This window comes from Oryctolagus cuniculus, chromosome 1 (genome assembly GCF_051225735.1).
Source record: "Oryctolagus cuniculus isolate XC-2025 breed Fujian yellow rabbit chromosome 1, ASM5122573v1, whole genome shotgun sequence".
In the NCBI taxonomy this organism is placed as follows: Eukaryota; Metazoa; Chordata; class Mammalia; order Lagomorpha; family Leporidae; genus Oryctolagus; species Oryctolagus cuniculus.
The window spans coordinates 162,584,852-162,607,446 of record NC_142867.1 but is presented as its reverse complement, the minus strand read 5'-3'; the positions used below and the strand labels follow the sequence as shown (position 1 = coordinate 162,607,446).

General features: G+C 48.1%; 1 protein-coding gene across 8 annotated transcripts in view; it reads right to left on the bottom strand.

Moving 5' to 3' along the window:
* Positions 1–22,595, bottom strand: part of KANK1 (KN motif and ankyrin repeat domains 1) — a 217,675-nt gene that overhangs the window by 171,367 nt on the left and 23,713 nt on the right. Inside the window, exon 2 of one of the 8 annotated variants that reach the window (XM_089337121.1) lies at positions 3,169–3,325. The exons of the other annotated variants lie outside the window; for them this stretch is intronic. The gene's annotated coding sequence lies outside the window, so the exon portion shown is untranslated. The remainder of the gene's footprint in view (positions 1–3,168; positions 3,326–22,595) is intronic. 8 annotated transcript variants of the gene reach the window in all.

Genomic DNA, 22,595 nt, shown 5'->3' with positions numbered 1-22,595 from the left:
GTTATTAAATGCTAAGAATGTTTTTACAAGAACCACCCGAACAGCTTTCCTAAAACCCAGTTTAAGATCGGAGCTGCTCTTCAGAGTTAGCAGCACCTGAAACTACACTCACACATATGAGCTACTCCTACTGATATGAAGCTTGCTTGGTAACTGCACCTGCAGTGTGTGTCACTCACAAGGCACCTGGGATTGGGAGTGGCCCAAATCCAATCCAACGGAACTGACACTACTGGCATGTCACAGACACCCACACCAGAAACCAAGCCCTTGCTTGTTAAAGTCTCAGATATGTGGAAAGACTAAAATCCCTCAGGAGTTCCCCAAATTGGAATCTACTTAGCCCATTACCCTAGGGAAGGTCTGACCCCAGAACTCCGTGTGTGACATTCCCCCACCCCCAATGAAGGGTCAGCTTATCCTCAGGGAGCCCTCGGGGAGATGAAAGCAGTCCCAGCGAGAACTGGGCTTCCTTCCTGCAGACAGAAAATAGCCAAGCCACCTGCGCGGGGACTGAGTTCCTGTGTCACTAAGTCAAGGCCACCTGGATCCCAGGGAGCGAGGGGGAGAAAGAACAAAGGGGCCAGCTGGCCGGGCAGGGGAGGCTGAGGTGGCGTCTGTTTCATGCCCCCACTGTGCAGGGGGCCCGAGGAAGGTGGGCTGCTCCCGTCTCAAGCTGCGAGGGGAGGCAGCTGTTAGAAGTGGTATCAGGGACAATATCGTCCTTTCTAAGCATGGCCTATGTGCTGCGGTGGGTGGAGCCTGCCTGGAAATCCCACGGTGGAGGCTGTCCTGCAGGGAACAACTCCTCAGTCCTTACTCCCCTTAGCAAGCTGCGGAGCTTAGGAGGAACTAAGCCAGCCAGGCCACGACAGCCACCACTGGTAGCTAAGAAAGGCACTCCTGTCCCAAAGGGCACAGCCTGACTCAGGGGGCGGCCAGCCTGCAGCAGAGTGGAGGGTTTGCACTGGGCACTCTCTTCTCCCTCTAGAAAGCTTTGGGATAAAAGGCCTGGAAGATGAACTATTACAGTGAAGAGGGGGAAGAAATAAAATCAGAGAGATGAAAATTCACATATGCTTCCTTCCTGTTTTCCTGAGGAGGATGTCAAAAATAAAGAAAGGAAAAAGAAATGTCTCTTGAATTACAGGCAGGATTAAAATTTTAAAATTTCACTAATTCATCCTCAAGGTGACTTTGCAAAGTTCTTGAAAACATATATTATGAAAAAACTATGCACAGATTTTTGGCATCAAAAGAAACCTATTTTTTTAATTCCACTTTCCATGAACTTTTTGAAGCACCCACATAATGAGGTCATTATAAAGCTTTTTTTTTAATTTTTAAAGATTTATCTTATGTATTTGAAAGACAGCGAGGGAGGGAGGAGAGTGGGGGAGGGGGGAAAGAAAGAAAGAAATGTCTTCCATCTGCTGGTTCACTCCCCAAATGGCCGCAATGGTCAGAACTGAGCCAATCCAAAACCTGGAGCTTCTTCCGGGTCTCCAATGTGGGTGCAGGGGCCCAAGGACTTGGGCCATCTTCCGCTACTTTTCCAGGTGCATTCGCAGGGAGCTGCATCAGAAGCAGAGCAGCCGGAACTCAAACCAGCACCCATATGGGACACGGGCACTGCAAGCCAGGACTTTAAGCCACTATGCCACAGTGCAGGCCCCATGAAGCTTTCTAAAAACCCTGGTCAGGAAAAAAAATGTATTGAAATTATCGCAGCTCCCAGAATAACTCTGCCACTGTTAATACTCTCACATTTTGTGTCATTTTTTTCGAGGCCACCATATTCTTGTTCACACAAGGTATGCGGGGTGAGCTGGGGAGGGGAGGCTTGTTCATCGAGGTTTCCTCACCCCACCCCTATTGGATGCTCTTCACTGAAGTCATGAATACTGTCTGCACAAATAGGTCTAGACTTGTTAGCATTCTCTCCTCCAGCGTCCGTGGCAGATACCCCTGCTACTGACTGTTGAAGCAGTCCTGGGAACCAGAGAGCTGCTGAAGGTTTCACAGACGAGCGAGCTCCAAGTTCACCTGCAGCAGTGCCAGCTGGGGAACCCCATCCATCAATGCCAGACCTCTCACCCTTCGGGGTTCATAACCACAGCCCCCCAAGGAGAGGCCCTGCGATCCTTTCCCTGAGAATCCTCCGTTGGTTGCCCCAAGTGAAAAAAATGTTTAATATTCATGTTCACCGAGGGCTTGAAATACCGTTCACACTGACTGCGTGCGGTGTTCCTCAGGCATAAAGACCATCTTAACTACCCTTTCCCTTAACTATTTACCCGGAATATATATCCCTTTCTCGGGAGTATTTCATCAAGAATTTCAGTACCCATAATAAAAGAATTTGGCCAGACAAAAAACCCGCGAGAAATCATTTTCCTAACTACACAAAACCACACGCTAGCCCAGCTATGAAGGAAGGCTGTGAATTTGATGGTACACAGGAGTGTAAAAACAGATGATTATCAACATTTTCTACATTCCTAAGGAAACACTGCTAGATGACCTAAGTCCTGTTGTTTACTTTTTAACTGACAGAGAATACTGTATACCTTTAACACAGATAACACGATGTTCTGACATACACCATGGTGGAAGGCTTAAGTCTAGCGAATTAACAAATGTTTGACCTCCCATAGCTAACATTTTTTATGGTGAGAGCACCAAACATCCACTCTTTACAGTTTCAAGAAAATAACTCATCAACCACAACAAATCTCTTAAAATACATTACTCCTAACTATGTACTCGTGCCCCCCCCCCCGCCCCGCCCCGCCCAAGGTGCATCAAAGACGCTGGGTCAGAACTGAGAAGTACACTTTATGCCAACATTCTCTAGCCTCAAACTCCCCACTTGCAGCCTGCTGCCAGCTAGTCCACTTCAGGGACATCAAACCTCAGTGTGTTTTATTTGGGGGGGGGGGGGTGGCAGGAGCGGCAGGTTCAGGTCAGGCTATTCATACACAGACACACAAAAAGCACACAGAGACCACCAGCCCAACGACCCTCACCTCGCAGGAAAGGACCCATCACCACCAGCGCTCACTGTCTTTTAAACCACGGGAGAGAGCACTCAGCAGCAAGATGCCCGAAACACATCCATCCCAACAGCGAACACTTCCACACAGCACACCCACAGCCAGGGCCCACCTTACGCTCCGCACGGCCAGTTTCCAATGCAGATGCTTCCTGTTCCTGGCCGTCACTCTCCTTTTCTGGCACACACTCTGTGGCAAACCTTAGAACGCCGGCTCGTCTTCCTTCTTTCAAGGCCTTCAGACACACACTGTTGCAGGCTAAATTATCCCTGCCGAGAGAGAAGGCAGCTCTGCTCTTCAGACTTACCCAGGACTTGCCAAGACCGTCCTGTGAATTCCAGTCTTGCCCCATACAAAAAAGTTACAGTAAAGTTTCTTATTCATTGGACCCAAGACACTGTCACTCTCACATCAGAGGGACTCACAAAAGTTAGCCAGCAACCTTTTGTCCCAAGCACAACAGGGATCATCACAGGAGCAGCCAGCACATCTAAGGGACTCTCAGGCTGCAACCTGAGCCGGCTGAAAAAGGACACCAAGCCAGGGAGCTGCTCATTAATTGTTCTCCTTGCCATCAGCCCCAAAGGTTCCCAAGGGCAACGGATCTGCGCGCCCAGTTTTGACATTGTTGAGAGAATGACTTGATTGGATCCCAACACGCTCAGCGCTGCTGCAACCCTATCTGCTGAGAACCACTTGGACTCTCCTCTTCCCCAAGCCAGAAGGGAGGCCTGCTTCCGGGCCAGGAGCACCTCTTGTCTTTCTTCCAAGCCTGACGGTCAAGGGGCTCGCTGACCATGCACTAAAGCCCCACCAACCCGGCACTCAACCACCGGCTACTTTAGGTTAGCCAAAGCCAGGTCCATCTCGCCAGGCCGCGACAGAACTTCCTGACCGACTCTGTTAAATACAAGGTGCCCAGAAGCAAAGACGAGGACACCAGGTTGCCGCACTTTACGCACTTTACGGTGGGGGGTGATGGGGAGTGAAACCAGCTGGAGGCGAATAAACAGGGGAGGAACTCCAACCTTGAGGAGAAGGAGTTACAGGGCCAACAGATGGGGGAGGCCAGATGGAAACCTGCAGAGGCAGCTGTGGCCAGGTTACAGAAATACCTTCTGTATATCTGGTCAGGGGCTGGGGCTGTGGCGTAGTGGGTAAAGCTGCCACCTGCCGTGCCAGCATCCCATATGGGCACCAGTTCGAGACCCAGCCACTCTACTTCCGGTCCAGGTCTCTGCCATGGCCTGGGAAAGCAGTAGAGGATGGGCCAAGTCCTTGGGCCCCTGCACGCACCCGCGTGGAGACCCGGAAGAAGCTCCTGGCTTCAGATCAGCACAGTTCCAGCCATTGCGGTCAACTGGGCAGTGAACCATCGGATGGAAGATCTCTCTCTCTCTCTCTCCCTCCCTCCCTCTGCCTTTCCTCTCTGTGTAACCCTTTCAAATAAAAAATCTTAAAAAAAAAAAAAAAAAAAAAAAAAAAAAGAAGACTAAATTTTAAGATTTAAGATTACCACGGGAGTGAAAAATCCGTTAGGGTGACACAGCACTCTGCTTGGTGTTAGAGGGGAGGCACCTACTGTGCTGCCAGTTATGCAAAAGCACAGCACACAATACTCAGTATGAAATAAGCAACTCTGGTTCTAGTTTATGTATTTGCGGCTGTGCTTTTTATTATTTTAGAATGTACTCCTACTACAGAAGTCTGCCATGTTACGCCTCCCAGGCGCACCCACAGCTATCAATCAATCACTCTCTCACCCTCCTCTTCCAAGCCAAAGGTTCGCCTACACCAAGGTTTCTCCATCTCTGCACAGCTGGCATTTGGGGCTGGGCAGTTCTCTGCTGCCGGGGGTTGTGCTGTGAGCCACACAGCGTTTAGCAGAGTCTCTGGCCTCCCCTAGCTAACTGATAGTAGCAGCCACACTCCCGGATTCAGTGGTAACAACCAAAAAAGTTCTCAGACATGGCTAGATGTCTCCAGGAGGACCAAGCTGAGAGCTGATGTATGCTAGGCCACCACGCAGGGAGGCATCCAATCTGCACACTGAGCAAGTGCACCGGCTAAGGCAGCAGACTGGATAAAACCCCCCACACAGTCCACTCACCAAGCCATACACCCAGGGTCTCTGTCCACCCAAAGGGAGACCATTTCTTCTGCCCTCAGCAACTCCGAGTTGCTGATGGAGCCCAGGGGCCTCCATCTCTTTGTGCTGTCAGGCCTTCCTCCCTACCCGGTCACCCCTCATCCATCTGCTCAGGTCCCACAGCCATCAAGCCCCTGACACTGCTCCTGCTGGCAAACCCTGCAGAAATGACTCATTTCTGCCTGCTCGTAGGAGAAGTAGAGTGGCTGGGTCTCGAACTGGTGCCCATATGGGATGCTGGCACTGCAGGTGGTGGCTTTACCCACTATGCCACAGCACCAGCCCCAGACCAGAATCTTACGTAGCAGCACAGCACAGTAGGCTCAGACTCTGGTGTCTACCCCGTCCTCTCTGGAGGCTCCTCCTGGGCTTCCTTCGCAGGTGCTCTCAGGGATTCTGCCCTGAGACCTCCTCCACATCCCAACCTCTAACTTGGTGATCTCGTTGTGTCAAGCTGCAGCGACCACCGACATGGGAGAGACTCACGTAAGTCATAGCGTCCTTTCTCCCTTCTCTGAAGTCTGGGTGCAGAGCCCCACTGCACTCCATCTGCAGGACCCCACCAGCCCCGAGCTCCGTCTGCCAATCAACAAACTCATCACCTTCCCTCATGGACCTCTCAGACTGACTGTCACTGACTTCCCTGAGCTCGACTCATCCCTGTCACCACGCAATCAGCTCACAGAGCTGCTGATCCCAGGCTCCAGTCTGTCCGCCTTTCTCCAGTCCCATGGCCGAAGCCTTAACCCAGGCTACAACGTCTCTCACATGGATGTTCCTACAGCTGCCTCGGTCTTCAGGCCATCCTCACAAACCCAAGCTGGAGGGAGTTTCCCAACCTGCACTTCGACAACCATCACTCATCTGCTCAAAGCTCATCAGTGATGTCCTACCACCCTTGAGATCAAGTTCAGTCTCCTAATAAGTTTTCCAGACCCTCTATGACCTACACCGAGCCTGTCCTCCCTGCAATGTGAAATCACAAATTCAACTCTCTTTGGTTCCCCATCCTCTCTCTGGAACATCCTCTTCCCCAAATCCACCACTCCACTGCAGCTTCCTGCACAGCTTTCGGCTTCAACTTCGTTGAGGCTGGGCACCTCCCGCTCATGCTATCAGTACTCTGAATCCACCCCAGGCTGCACTCTCCTATGCAAGCACTGAACTTCCCCATTTGTCCAATCTTCCAACCATACATAGTATGTTTCCTCTTTTTGCCACCCAAGAGCTTCAGCCCCATTTACTTCTCTTGTTGGCCAAGCCCTCCACCAACTGCTCATCCTAAGTCTGATATAGCTCATCACCAACAGTGGGTATGGTAAGCAGTGAGACTGCAGAGTACCTTTCTCTGTAGCAGATGTTACACTGATGCCAACATACAAACAGGACATGGGACCAGCCCTCAAGAAATGTAGCATGGCAGGGAAAAAATACTTAACAAGAAATGTTACACTGGTTGAACACTGCTAATGCAAACATCAGAAATCCAGAATGCTCCAAAACTCAAAACTTTGAGTAACAATGTGACCACTGCAATCTGAAAATTCCATGCCTGACCTCATGGGACAGGTCCCAGTCAAAATCCAGGCACACAAAGACTACTGTGTAAAATCACCCTGGGCTGTGAACATAGGGTATTATGAAACAGATCCATTTTCTGTTTAGACTTGGGTCTCATCCCAACAATCTCTCATTATGGATATGCAAATATCCCAAACCCCCCCCCCCCCCGTGTAAATCCAAAACACTTCTTGTCCCAAGCATTTTGGATAAAAGATACTCAACCTGCATTTATGGGGTATCTTCTACAAATGCAAAGTAAGAAAGGTAGCCCAAGAAAATAGGGGACATAAAATTGAGAAATTAGCAAGATTAAGTAGAAATGATATGGAGCCTCCTTCTAAAGAAGCCATGGGTGTGGATTTTTAAAGAGGGTGAGGGCAAATCAACAGGCACAGAAATTAATTCAAGAAACGTCAAACTCTACAACATCAACTACTTTTTTTTAAACAGTGGAACAGAGCATGGATTTCAAGGTGGCCCTCTGTCAGTGGTCCCTTGCTGGCTTTCCCATGCACTGACAGCAGGACTCCCTTCTGCTGTGGGAGGAGGACCAGTCAGGGGATCTGTGCTCATCTCCATGAAACTCCAAGCCAGCGACAGCGTGCTCAAGGCCTGAGCTTCTCAAACATCAGTCTTCACACAACACAGAAATTTCAAGCAAGAACTAATCAACTGATCAGGTAGAAAATTAACTTAAGATCTCTAAGGTCATTCTTATATTTGTCATGTTTTTATCATTTTCTCTTTCCCAGTTTATAAAGCTATATTATCAAATAAAAGTTGTACATGACATACAACGTGTGTTGATATATGCATATACTGTGACATGATTAGATCAAGGTCATTAAGATAGCTGTAACTTTGCTTTTGGGCAGGGAGACCATTTCAGAGCTAACCTCGTACTAATCGTCAAGCATACAAGACACTGTTAACTACAGTAACCACGCTGCACGTCTTCAGACCTTATTCCTCCTAACTGAAACTTGGCACCCTGGAATCAGCACCTGGCAACCACCACGCTGCTCTCAGCTTCGATAACTATGTCTTTTTTGGGTTTCATGTGGAAGTGAGACCAAGCGGTATTTGTGTTTCTATGCCTGGCTTATTTCACATAGTATGCTATCCTCTAACTCATTTTTTTCATGAACAACAGGAGTTCTTTCCTTTTGGGGCTGAACACTTAGAGTGTGTATTTGCTCACGTGTGTGTGCACACATGTGGCCCGTGTGTCACATTTCCTTTACCCACTCATCCCCTGATGCATAGAGAAGGATTCCTACCTTGGCTGTTGTGACTAATGCTGTAGTAGACACAAGGTACAGGCATCTCTGTGACCTACTCATTTTCATTTTTTTGATACTGACCCAGTAGTGGGTTTGCTGGATGATACAGTAGTTCTATTTCAAATTTTCTGAGGAGCTCCACACTGTTTTACAATTACATTCCCACCAGCAGTCTACAAGGGTTCCACTTTCTCTACATTCTTAACACTTGTTCATTTCTGATTTTTTTTTTGAGAGTAACCATTCTGATGGTGTAACGTGGTATTTCATTATATTTTCATGTGTATCTTCCTAAACCTCATAAGGAACCACAGGAAACCCCTAATAACCAAAGCTATCTTGAGCAGAAAAAAAAATATGACTTTTAAAAACTAGGAAATTTTCAGCCAATAACCTGTACAAGCTATCATTTATGAAATACTGTGCCAGCTGTCCACAAAGACATGTCACTTTCATTTTTTTCTCCCACTTTCATTCTTTTAACCATCCTTGAAGGGGGTATTATTAATTCCACCTTAGAAATGTAAAGATCAACGTTCAGGGCCACTCCAACAGAACTCACATCCAAACCTGACTCCTGACCTTAGGTTCTGAGCTAAATCTCAAACAAGTAACCAAGCAAAACACAACTTCTGTCAAGCAGTACCCACCTGCGGAAGCCCACCGATTTGAAGGAAGCTGTGCAGGTATCTATAGTTAAGCCAGCAATGCTCCAACTTGAACTAGGGGCTGTCAACTGAGTTTTAAAAATAGCTCTGGCCGGAGGCAAAATGTGCCACTCAGGTACTTAAGACTGTGCTGTCAGCCATGGAATAACCTTTACTCAGAAGTTAGGGATTCTCCTCCCTTTCCTGGAGAGCTGAGAACAATCCCAGAAGCACATGATCTCTGGTTCTCTTTTATGCAACTTTTTATATGAAACACCAGACACTCAGGCCCCTGCACAGCCTCTTGGGCACTCAGCACCTCAGCAGCACACACAGCTCCGCTCCTACACACTCACAGAGCCCTGAGGTGAGTGCTACAGTTACCTCTGCTGGACAGATAAGAGCGGAGGCTGCAGCCACAGGGAGGGGCTGATTAACAGCTACTAAGTTACAGCTTGATAGGACAAAGAAATTCTGGTGTTGTATGGCACAGCAGGGGGACTACAGATCACAACCACAGACTACCTATTTTTTTGAACCAACAAAACAGGCTGGTGCTGTGGCGCAGCAGGTTAAACTGCCACCTGTGACACAGGCATCCCACACTGGAGCACTGCTTCCAGTCCCAGCTGCTCCACTTCTGATCCACCTGCCTGGGAATGAACCTGGGTAACAGCAGCAGATGGCTCGAGTACATGGGTCCCTGCCATCTAAGTCAGAGACCTGGATGGAGTTCCAGGCTCCTGGCCTTGGCCGGGCCCAGTCCTGGTCATTGCAGCCGTCTGGGGAGTTAACCAGTGGATAGAAGCTCTCTCTCTCTGCCTCTCTGTCATGCTGCCTTTCAAGTAAATGAAAATACATATTTTTTAAAACAAAAAGCTAGAAGAAAAGATTGAGTATTTCTACCATCAAGAAATGATAAATCTTTGAAGATCTAGGTGTGTTCACCCTGCTTGGACATTATATAATGTATACATTTACCTAAACATTACACGATACCTATGAATAGGCAAAATTGTTTAAAAAGATTTGTTTTCAAAACAAGAGCTACAGAGAGAGAGAGAGTGACAGAGACAAAGAGTTATCTCCCTCCTGGCAGAGGCCTTAACACTTGGGCCATCTTCGGCTGCTCTTCCCAGGCCATTAGCAGAGGTCTGGATTGGAAGTGGAGCAGCTGGGAAATGAACCAGCACCCATATGGGACACCAGGGCTGCAAACAATGGCTTTACCCACTATACCACAACACTGGCCCCAAGCTGCACTGTTTGTATGTGTTAACTAGATAGAAAGAAGGAATGGAGGGAGACAGGGAGAGAGGCAGAGGCAGACAAGAAGTCTGCAGCCTGTGTTCTTTTCCCTCTCCCTACCAGCTGTCCCACCTGCTTGTCAAGGCACTGCCGAAACACATCTACTCCAACTCACAAAAATCTAACATCTGGCAACAGACCCCTGTACCCGCCAAGTACAGATCGCTGAGCTGAGTGAGAAGAGGAATGGTCACTATATACAAAGAAATTAAGTCCAGAAGTGTTCAGACACATCCTGGGAAGTGACCAATAGAAAACCACATCTCAACATTTCTCAGTCTCCACACGACTGACATTTTGGGCTGGGTAATGCCTTGTTGGAAGGCTGTCCTAGCCACTGCAGCCTCCACTCTCTAGACACCAGTAGGCACCTTCTCCTGAACCATGATGAAAATGTCTCCAGGCAATGCCCAATGTTCCCCCTGCTGCCCAGCCAACCTGGTCAGAACCAGTGCTCAAAATGAGACTGGTGCTGAAATACACCCACTGTTATCTCAAGCTGTTTCAAGGCCCCATCTTGATACACGTTTTCAAAGTTCTTTTTCTATCAAACATAGACATATCATCTTAAAATGAAACAAAAAAAGCCCCCTACATTATTTCACATCAGCGTACTTAAGAGACACTGTTTACATTCTCCCAAACCTGTGGTTTGTTGAAAAATTAATTTATCCCATCCATGCTTTGATCTCCTAGCAAATTATTTCCTGAGACAAGATTTAACTTGTGATGGCCCGACAGGCTAACCAGCTGTCAGAGCGGAACTGGCATCAAATTGCAGGCGTGAGCAGATAGGGGAGCCCTGCTCAGCAGCACACCAAATGCCACGGGGGGTCCGACCTTCCAGTGAAGGAGCACGGGCTGCAATGACAATGTCACTCAGCTTTGTCTTCAGGGCGGAAAGACCCCTTTAGGAGGTGGTTCAACGTTCCAGACCAGCACTAGTATTTCAGTTATGAAAGGGTCTTTGTTGTTGCTTTAGTTAATGACTTCCCAATAAGGAGGACAGTCCCAGCCTAAGTAGCTTCCCAGCTCGCTGCCTTGTACCAAAAAGGCTAAGGAGGTAGCTTCCAATCTTCTAACGGCCCTCACTCATCCCACCCCTACCTGTCCCGCAAAGTTTGTGTTGCCAGCCAGGAGAGACAGATGGACCCTGAATCAAATGCTTGGTGTACTGGAAAGCACTTGTTTCACCTACAGGAGCACCAACTACAAAATAAGACCAGAGAGGTGACTGCACTATGGAGTTACACCTTCCCTCGTGTGGTGGGCAGAATAACCCACCCGACTCCCAGTCCCAAACCTGGGGCAGTGTTATGTACGTGCCAAGAGTGACTGCACATGAGGTTTGGTTAAGGACAATGAAATAGGGTGATTTTCCTGCATTATCTACAAGGGCCCAATCTAACCATGAATCTTTCAAAGCAGAGTCTTTTTGCTCTGTGGTCAGAGAGAAGGGATGACAGAAGAGGCAAAAGACTTGATACAATGGCTCCAACACCAGCTGGGACACTGCATCCCATTCAAGTCTAAGCTTTGCTTCTGATGCACCTTCCCGCTAACACACCTTCTGGGAGGCAGCAGGTGATGGATCAAGTAGTTGGTCCAAGCCTAGCACACAGGCAGTCCCAACTCCGTGCTCAGCTCCCGCCTGCAGCCTGTTCCAGCCCCAGCCGCAATGGGCATTTGCAGGTCAAAGATCTCTGTATTTCTCTCCCTCTCCCCTCTGTATCTGTGCCTTTCAAATAAAATTTTTAAAGAAATAGAATTTAAAAGAAAAAGAGGCAGGAAAAATATGGAAAGAAAGGGCTCAACCAGATACTGGTAGAGTTAAAGATGGAGAAAGGGAATCGCAGCCAAGGAACACAGGCGGCCTCAGACCAGGCATGGGGAACCTTTCTTCTGTCAAGGACCATTTGGATATTGACAGCATCATCTGTGGGCCATACAAAATTATCAACTTAAAAATTAGCCTGCTGTAGGTTTGCTGGACTTCAAGTCCCTCCTGCAGTTGCCGTGGCAGGGCCAGACCAAATGATTTCCTGGGGCGCACGCAGCAGCCGGGGACTAGTGCACCCCTGCACTAGATGTTGAGCACAGGAGGACAACAGGCCCTTCAAGGACATTCACAAGGCACCAGCCCTGCCACACCCTGCTTGTACTCCACCAAGTCCCGGCTTGATGTTCTGACCTATGCAACTAGGGTAGAGTAGGTTTACTCGAAGAATCAAATCAGTGGATTTTATTACAGCAGGAACAGAAAACAAAGACATGGAAGCAGGCTACACTGTAGCAAACACCAAAAACAATGTGATCCTGGGAACTACACAGTGGAGGGAGGCTAGAACAAGTGTGAGTAAAACAGTAGAGAAAGCCAACTTGCCTTGAACAGACCTATTAGCAGACATAAGAGGGGACAGTGTTATCGCCTCTCCAGCAGTGCTGGCATCCTATATGGGTGCAAGTTCAAGTTCTAGCTCCTCCATTTCTGATCTAGCTCCCTGCTAATGGCCTAGGAAAGCAGTGGGAGATGGTCCAAGTGCTTGGGCCCCTGCACCCAGGTGGGAGACCTGCAATAAGCTCCTGGCTTCTGCCTGGCCCAGCCCTAGCTGTTGAGGCCATTAGGACAGTGAATCAGGAGATTGAAGTGCGTGCTCTCTCTCCCTCTCACTCTACCTTTCAAATAAATACATATTTCAAAAAAATGAGCCTTAAGGGCGATCTGTGCAGACTCAGAAGGAAGCAGGGAGCATGGCAGAGCACACAGGAGAAATCACAGCACTGAGTCTACAGCCCCCGTGCAGCCCACTGAGAAAGCAGCAAGGGAAAAACTCCTAACAACTCAGGAAGGACTCTGTCTCCGAGCACTTTGCGCAGTCTGTCTGGTTTTACGATGAGGAAAGCTGTTTTCCTTGGAAGGCCCAGGGCCAAAAACCTCTCGGGATAAATGCAGCACTCAGGCCTTGTGCATAGTAGGCTGACTAGGCCATAAGAGAAAGTGGCTGGACAGGAACGTATATCCCTCCTGTCTCCCCAAGGAAAGCACCCGATGAATCCTCCCACCTGCAAAGACCTAAGGTCTAAGCATAAAACTAGGACTTGGACAAATAGTGGACGGTCAGGAAGCTGATGGTGAAAAAAAAAAAAAAAAGGCGAGGTTTAGGGACTCATGTGGCTATTCCAAAATGCAAGGGACATCATTCATGAGGCCTGGAAAAGCTGTCCAGGGCAGAAGAGAAGGAAAAAAAGGAGGTCAAGTTGTTTCTCTGGATGACTTGATCACTGGAAACTTGCCAAGTGCACTGTGAGAACACTGGGCAGAGTCACTGTGCCACTGTCGGTGCCAACTTGGACAGGAAGTCAGGCACTGAGTCCCACGGCCATGGAGCCAGCAGGAGGGGCACAGGGGGCTCCCCAAAGAAAGACATCATTTCTAACTCCTTGGCCTGGCTTCCTCTGTCAGCCTCCCCTCTCCCTGCCTCTATCCATTTCCATTCACAGAGGGCAACATGCAACTCCAATTAGTAGCAACTGTCCACAGCCAAGACGAAGCAAAACTTCACAGAAAGTTACAGAATCTTCTGCTTGAAGAGAAAGTTCTTTTCCTATTGTAAAAATCATTTAGTTATGATGTATTCATAAAGTTTCTGGGAGAAAGCATCAGAGGAACAAAGCAAGGACAAAAAACACGTGGCCCTCTCTACACGCACACCCTTGCCTGTGGATGCCAGGAGTTCGCTGCCTGAGATGGTGAGTTAGCAGAGAAATGGCGGTCAGTGCAACCCAAAGGCAGAAAAAACACCCTGGGAACAATTACAATAAAACAAAGTGACACGGAATTAAAGCATTCTCCTCTGCTATTGTTAAAAGACATACATACACTTGCCAACAAGCCAGCATCTTCTAAGAGCAGCATTTTCTCTTCTCTCTTCCCCGAAAGTCACCCAGTGATGGCTAAGAGGACATTGCATCTCATGTGATGTTGACAGCCAAACACCCAGCCTCCCCGCCATGTGATTAAGGCACAACTTTCCGTGACCAAAGCACACGTACTGGCTTGAGCACAATAATGCTTTTAAAACTGAACAAGTTTCCAAAGCTCCTCCAACAACTCCATTGTTGTGGAACTGCAGGCATTTCTGCACTACATTTTCTGAATTTCCTCGGCCTGGGTAGGTCAAAAAGCTCATTCTTGACACTCCCACCACTTATTACTCAAAGCCCTCTTCCAGCTAACTAAGACAGGCAGCAAAGCAGATGTGTTATTTGAGTGCATGAGACAACAGACGTGGCTCTCATCCCAGCCCCCCGCTCTTCCCTGCTCCCCATGCTGCAATCCTCCGCTAACCCCTGTGGGTAAAAACCAAAGTGCAGAGGGACAAGGCTGGGTGATTTCTAACTGTGGAATGTGGGAGTGCGCTGCTAGTCTCCAGCTCCTCCTCAGAAGATGCTATGCCTGGAGACTGTTTTGTTGTTTAAAAACATGGCAAAGCGGAGGCATGGCTTGGAGACAATTAGATAAGGAACTTAGCTACTGATAACAAATTCCATCTCCTTCTAGATGAACAAAACATAATGTGTAGGAAGTAAAGCTCCCATAACTTCTGCATCCCTCTCATTCTATCCATGAGGAACTAAAGTTGCCACGCTAGTTTGGTTTGGTTTGGTTTTCAAGATTATTTGAAAGAGTGATAGTTATCTTCCAACTACTGGTTCAAACCCCAAATACCCACAACAGCCAGGGCAGTTCCTTGCAGAAACCAGGAGCCAGGAACTCCATCTGGGTCTCCCACATGGGTGGCAGGAAGCCAAGTACTTGGACTGCCTCCCAAGCACAATGGAGGAAGCTGAACTGGAAGTGCAGAGTAGCTGGGGCTTGAACCAAGCACTCCAATATGGCATTCTGAGCTGTGCAACCTGCTGCTCCACAATCCCGCCCCCAGCCCAGTTTTGACTGACTGGGCGGAGAGGACCAGATGCTCATCTGTGGCTTCTCATCAAGGAGCATAAAGCTTCAACCGGGAGGGTCTGGACACCCAAACGCGATCTGGTTAGAAAGTACTCAACATTCAAGAGTCCAACATCCAGTGGGAATATCTGAGAAGTGTTTTAGAGGACAGGACAGAGATTTCCCATTTCTCCGCCCTGGCCAGGGACATAGGAGTTTCACATGCTGAGTGTGTATGCTGTCAGGCACTGAAATCCATCTCCCATCTGTTCCTACAGAGATCTTCTCTGCCGCTCCCATCCCTCAGATGAGCAAAGTGAGGCTCAGCAGAGTTCAACAACATGCCTGAAGGCACCGATCGGCAGATCTAAGCCCAGGACCAAAGAGCTCTTCAGGCAGGATTGACGTCTCTGACACACGGTGATGGGCCATGGATTCGAAACACAGCCATGACTCCTCCAAAACGGCCTTGGAGGCTCAAAAAATATTGCTGACCAAACAAGCAATTATCTCCTTCTCCGTCCACCATTTGTTGTGCTGAAGAAAGTCACATGCACCCAAGTCTGTCTGCCGAGGCGTCACAGCATCTCCAGGGCGCCAGCTTCACAGCCGTGCAGGTATTCAAAGGGCCTTCCTCTCATAGACTCAGTCACTGTAGGCAAAACCCCTAAACTGTACTGCCCAGCAACCCCATGGTGCCACAGGCCCCAGTGGCTTCTGCAAGCCCCCCAGGCTACAAGTATGGCCAGCTCTCTGCTCCCTCCAGCAGTTGTGCACACAAGGGTCATTACAGCACAATGGCCAGTGTTGCTTTCTGGCCAATTGATAAGAAAAACAAGATCGATGCAGATGCTACTGTTGGTAAGGAAACCTTGGAGCCACACTTCAAAAACCTGCAAGCGCCTTTCTTCACAATAAACTCAGGTGACTGCACCTACTATCAGGTGTCCTGAAGTCATGCAAAAGACTGGAATTTAAAAAAAAAAATTATCTAAAAGTCAGAGTAAGAGAGAGAGAGAGAGAGATTTCCATCCACTGGTTCACTCCCCAAACGGCCACAATGACCAGGGCTGGGCCAGACTAAAGCCATGCGCCAGGAACTTCTGGGTCACCTTCCACAGCTTTCTCAGGCCATTAGCAGTGGAGCAGCCGGGACACAAACGGGAACCCATATGGGAGGCCAGCATCACAGGTGGCAGCTTTACCTGCCTGCTACACCATAGCACTGGCCCCAGAAACACTGTATTTTAATCCCAGGATAAGGCATAGCTGGCAAACCCAATGCTCAAGCCAACAGGCTTGGTGAAGACTTTCACAGAAGAGATCTTCAGCTTCTAACTATCAAACACATACCTAAACCTAAAAACAAAACCACTGCACAGAAAGAAGAATAACGCTGCTAGAGGCTGGCACAAGATGAGCACACAGGGCATCATGTTGAATGAGCACAGAGTTTCTCCGCAAGATGAGAGAGCTCTCAAGATGATGCTGGTGATGGATGCACAACAAGGTTAAGTGTACTTAACTCTACTGAACTGTACATTTAAAAGGCAAAAATTGTTAAAGAAAATGACCCTAAAATACATGACTGCTCTCAAGCTATTTTTTTTTTTTAACATTTATTCAACAGGCAGAGTTAGAGAGCGAGAGAGGTCTTTCACCTGTTGGTTAAAGGATGAGCCGATCCAAAGCCAGGAGCTTCTTCTCAGTCTCCCACATGGGTGCAGGGGCCCAAGGACTTGGGCCATCTTCCACTGCTTTTGCAGGTGCATTAGCAGGGAGCTGGATCAGAAATGGAGCAGCCAGGGCCAGCACTGAGATGTAGCAGATAAAGCTGCCACCTGCAGTGTCAACATGCATATGGCCCGAGGTTCAGGTTCCAGCTGCTCCATTTCTCAGCTCTCTGCTATGGCCTGGGAAAGCAGTAGAAGATGGCCCAAGTCCTTGCGCCCCTGTCCCTATGTGGGAGATCTTAAAGAAGCTCCTAGCTCCTGGCTTCAAATTGGCGCAGCTCTGCCTGTTGTGGCCATCTGGGGAGTGAACCAGAGGATGGAAGACTCTCTTTCTCTGCCTCTCTGTAACTCTTTCAAACAAATAAATAAATCTTAAAAAAAAAAAAAAAAACTGGAGCAGTACTGTTGAGGTGGATTCGTTCTGAGAGGAGGAGTGTGGTGGGGGCAAGAGGCGCGGAGTCACCACACAGACCCCGGGAGTCGGGTGAAAGTGGGTCAGAGGCGAGCAGCCCGCATACTTGTTTATTTCAGTTGGTACAGCAGCTTAAATAGCCAAGGCAGCCAATCCAGTCAAGGGGCGGTTTATGCCCTAACCAGTCACAGCCTGTTGCCAAGGAAGTATCCGAAGCCATCCAATCACAGCCTGTTGCCAGGCAGGCTCTGTTGCCATGTGGTATCCAAAGCCATCCAATCACAGCCTGTTGCCAGGCAGGCTCCGTTGCCAGGTGGGTTTCAAAGCCATTCCTGAGTAACTGATGCTCGTTTGCCAGTGGCCATCTTGGCATGGCCTTCTCATTCCACCACACAGTAACCCCTATACCACAATATTGGCCCCTACAAGCTACTTTCTAATCTATATATGCACTGGATGCTTTGACCTAGAGAGAGGAGAGACAGAGAGAAAGAGACAGAGAGAAAGAGAGACAGAAAGAGAGACAGAGACAGAAAGAGAGACAGAGACAGAAAGAGAGACAGAGACAGAGAGACAGAGACAGAAAGAGAGACAGAGGGAGACAGAGAGACAGAGGGAGACAGAGAGACAGAGAGACACAGAGACAGAGAGACACAGAGACAGGCAGAGAGAGAGACAGGCAGAGAGAGAGACAGGCAGAGAGAGAGACAGGCAGAGAGAGAGAGACAGGCAGAGAGAGAGAGAGAGACAGGCAGAGAGAGAGAGAGAGACAGGCAGAGAGAGACTGAGGTCTTCCATCCACTGGTTCACTTCCCAGATGGCCGCAATGGCCAGAGCTGTGCCGATCCAAAGCCAGGAGCTTCCGCTGGGTCTTCCACCAGGGTGCAGGGGCCCAAACACTTGGGCAATCTTCTACTGCTTTCCCAGGCCATTAGCAGAGAGCTGGATTGGAAGTGTAGCAGCTGGGTCTCGAACCAGTGCCCATATGGGATGCCAGTGCTTCAGGCCAGAGCATTAACCCGTTGTGCCACAGTGCTGGCCCCATCTCTCTTTCAAATAAATAAATCTTTAAAAAATTCTGATGGATTTCCTTTAAAAACTACATGATACATTTTTAAATGTCATTGCAATCTTGATGGTTGACATCAACATGAAAATGTCTACAATAAACAATCCTCCCCAATACAAAAATATTCTCTTTTTTTTTTTGACAGGAAGAGTGGACAGTGAGAGAGAGACAGAGAGAAAGGTCTTCCTTTGCCGTTGGTTCACCCTCCAATGGCCGCCGCGGCCAGTACTGCTGGCGCACCACGCTGATCCGAAGCCAGGAGCCAGGTACTTATCCTGGTCTCCTATGAGGGTGCACGGCCCAAGCACTTGGGCCATCCTCCACTGCACTCCCTGGCCACAGCAGAGAGCTGGACCGGAAGAGGAGCAACCGGGACAGAATCCGGCACCCTGACCGGGACTAGAACTTGGGGTGCCCACGCCGCAGGCGGAGGATTAGTCTATTGAGCCACGGTGCCAGCCCAAAAATATTCTTAACAATTAAAATATTAAAACCAAAATGTAAAGCAGAGCAACAGATAAGGAAAGTCAAGAAATGGATACAGAAGCACACAGGATTTAGTATATCATAAAGATAGAATTTCCAGCCAAACAGGAAAAGCTATTAGATAAATGGTTAGGAACACCATTAGCCATCTGGGATTTTAAAAATGTAAATAGGGACCCATACTTACTTAAATAAATTCAATAAGGAGAATTTAAATACAAAAACACTGAAGCAGGGCCGGCGCGGCTCACTAGGCTCATTCTCCGCCTTGCGGTGCCGGCACACCGGGTTCTAGTCCCAGTCGGGGCGCCGGATTCTGTCCCAGTTGCCCCTCTTTCAGGCCAGCTCTCTGCTGTGGCCAGGGAGTGCAGTGGAGGATGGCCCAGGTACTTGGGCCCTGCACCCCATGGGAGACTAGGAGAAGCACCTGGCTCCTGCCATCAGATCAGCACGGTGCGCTGGCCGCAGCACGCCAGCCGTGGCGGCCATTGGAGGGTGAACCAATGGCAAAAAAGGAAGGCCTTTCTCTCTCTCTCACTGTCCACTGTCTGTCAAGAAAAAAAAAATTAATAAATTAAAAAGAAAAAAAAAACACTGAAGCAGTAGCAAAAGAAACCCTGGATATTCAAAAACAGTAAAACTTTACAGTACTGAAGGCCTTTTTTTAGGACACTAAACAGAAAAGCCTTAAAATAAGCTGCTGATAAATCCATTTACATGAAAAAATGCAATCTAATCTAACTTGAAAGATGCACAGTAAACTGGGAGCAACTCCAGCTCTTACCACAGATAAGGAGCTTATTTCCCTTATACATAAAGTGATACAAGTTGACAACTAACTGCCCGACAGGATATGAGCAGTCAACACAATGGCAGATACAGACAGCTTCTACAGATTTATGAAAACATACTCAGCCAAAGAGAAATATAAATCAAAACCACCTGAGACATTATTTTTCACTTCACAGATTGCCAAAGATTAAGAAATTTCATAACACTGAGTTGGCAAGTACCTGAGAAACAGATACTTGTGTACCTTGCTAGTGACAGCGTATGAGCTAAGCACACCTACGGCAGGCAGTGGGGACACTGTCCATCACAATGCACACAGCCTTTCAACAGGAAGTCCACATGCATCTCGTGTGCCATCATCCCACGTGAGCATAAGAATGTGCATGTTACACCCTGGTTACACACAGCAACAGGAAACTGATTAATAAAATACAGAGTATTAACGAAAAAATACCATGCTGCTCTGTTTATAAAAATGTAATGCAGGGCAAACAGTACCCATGCTGAAGAATTTTAAGACATATGGTTACATAGAGAAAGCAAGGTACACAGTAATACGTCAAGTATGTTACCATCTGTGATTTTAAAAGAGGGCGAGTGGCTAGTGCTGTGGCGTAGCGGGTAAAGCCTCGGCCTGCCGTGCCAGCATCCCATATGGGCGCCAGTTCAAGTCCCAGCGGCTCCACTTCCGATCCAGCTCTCCACTATGGACCAGGAAAGCAGTAGATGATGACCCAAGAGCTTGGGTTCCTGCAACTGCATGGGAGACCTGGAAGAAGCTCCTGGCTCCTGGCTTTGGATCAGCACAGCTCTGGCCACTGTGGCCATTTGGGGAGTGAACCAGCAGATGGAAGCTCTCTCTCTCTCTCTCTCAGCCTCTTCTTCTCTGTAACTCTACCTTTTAAATAAATTAATTTTAAAAAAGAGGGGGAAAGGCAGTTAAAACACTGGAGTACTTGGGTTCAATTCTTCGCTGTGGCTCCCGACTCCAACTTCCCGCTAATGCACATCCGAGAAGGCAGCCGTGATGGCCCACACTAGGGCTTTTGCTACTAGGAGTCCTGGACTGCGTTCCAGCTCCCGGCTGGCCCACCCCCAGCTATTGCTGGCATTTGGGGACAGAAGAGACAGGGCTGTCTCTGCTTCTCACTAATAAATTTTAAAATGTTTATCAAAGTTCACAAGGAAGTGCTGTGTAAAAACAAGTACCGTGTGAGAAAACGCTAAGAAGGGAATGTCATTTAAATGGCAGGTCTCAACTGTGAATTACCTTCATACACATACCAATGTAAATATTACACATTAATCAAATGGAAAAAATCCTTTATTGGGAGGATGAGAGAAGCAAGGTGTTGGGGGCAGATATAAAATTTCACCTTCATTCTTAAGAGCAGAAAAACAGTAATTAACATCCAAAAGTGGATGTTTTTAAAAATCAAGAAATGACAATTATAAGCAAACTTTCTCAAGATACTGCCATTTGCAGAGGCCTACTCAGCCAAGTGTCAGCCCCTTCTTGTGTTCAACAACATTTGTGGCACGGCTCAAGGTTTGGGAACAGTTACCTCTGACGGGGAGGAATGGGTGGGAAGGCCAAATTGAGAGCTGGTGTTTCCCCTACAGGTTGTTATAGACCAACTCAAGTACGTGTGTATAAAACATTGTTAAAATTTTTCAGGGAGTCATATTCAAGGGTTTTTCCACAGAAGCAACAATGGGCTTATCTGTACTGTCCTAATAACAGAAGTAGCATTTCAAACAGCATCTAAGAATCGCCCAGGGTTTCCTGCCTACCAACTCCCACCTGTGGCTCGGAACACAGTCATCACTGGGGTCCCTTCAGCGGGAGCCACGCCAGGACAGCCCCTCTCCCTGAAGACTTCAGGTCCTCCTGTGAACCCCGTAATTCTTCTATTTCTAAAATGACAACGTGGCTGTGCTTGTCAAGTCCTCACTCACCAGAGAGGTGCGGTGAGGGACCCGGGGGCTCACGTGCAGAACGTCATGACAAGCCACTTGCATTAGCAAACTCAGCTACCTGCGAGAACCAACGGCTCATTAGGTGATCAAATTTTAAAAACAAACAATGCATCTTTTGGGTGACAAATTCTATTTGTTGAAGAACACACTGTGCAGTTTCTAAGGAGTCACTGCGTAGTCAGATTGATTGGAACAGGAGCAGCCTGGAGGTAAAGGGAATTGGGCACAGCCCTGTGTAGCTGATGCTCCCCCCCTCCCCAACAGGAGCAACGTCACCACTTGCCAATCATCCTGCCAAATTTGGCCAACTCAGAAATATGAAATTCTAGTGACTTTATTTTTTATTTTTCTTAAAAGATTTATTTATCTGAAAGAGTTACAGAGAGCGAAGGACAAAGAGAGAACTTTTATCCGCTGCTTCACTCTCCAAGTGGCCACAATGGCCGGGCTGAAGGCAGGAGCCGGGAGCTTCATCTATGTAGGTGCAGAGACTGAAGAACTTGGGCATTTTCTGCTGCTTTCCCAGGCACATTAGCTGGATCTGAAGTGGAGCAGCCGGGTCTCGAACCTGTGCTCACATGGGATGCTGGTGTCTGGGGGGCAGCTTTACCTGCTACATCACAAGCCACCAGTACCTTTATCTAAAGCATCTCAGCATGTATCAGACAGAATTGGCTAAGACTGCCAAATGCCAAGACTTTCAAGCAAAATCAAAGTTCTAGGAAGATGTTTACCTTGCGGTTTTTAGGTACACCCCAAAACCTCCCTTTTGAAAACCATGTGTTGGGATCTGTGTGAATGTGTCCAGGTTGAATACCCTACTGTTCATTGAGTCCTTTCACGTTTTTGCTAACAATTCCCTTTACTGAGCTGTACCAAGAGTTTGGGACCGATTGACCCAAGAAGCCGACAGCAGCTCGTAAGCAAGCTAATACTTGTATAAATACAACTCAAACAGATGCCTGCAGAGATGGGACATCCAAAACGCCTATTTCAGAACATCCATCAAACCAGATGACAGCACAGTGCCGAACCGATGGAGCTGACCAGGCCGAGATCAAAGAAAACCAGCTCCGAGTGAAGACAGATCTGCTACCCAACGACCTCTTCCGCTTTGTCAACCAGAGTTCAATTCCTGTGCGCCACACACTCCCAGAAGTTACGCCAAG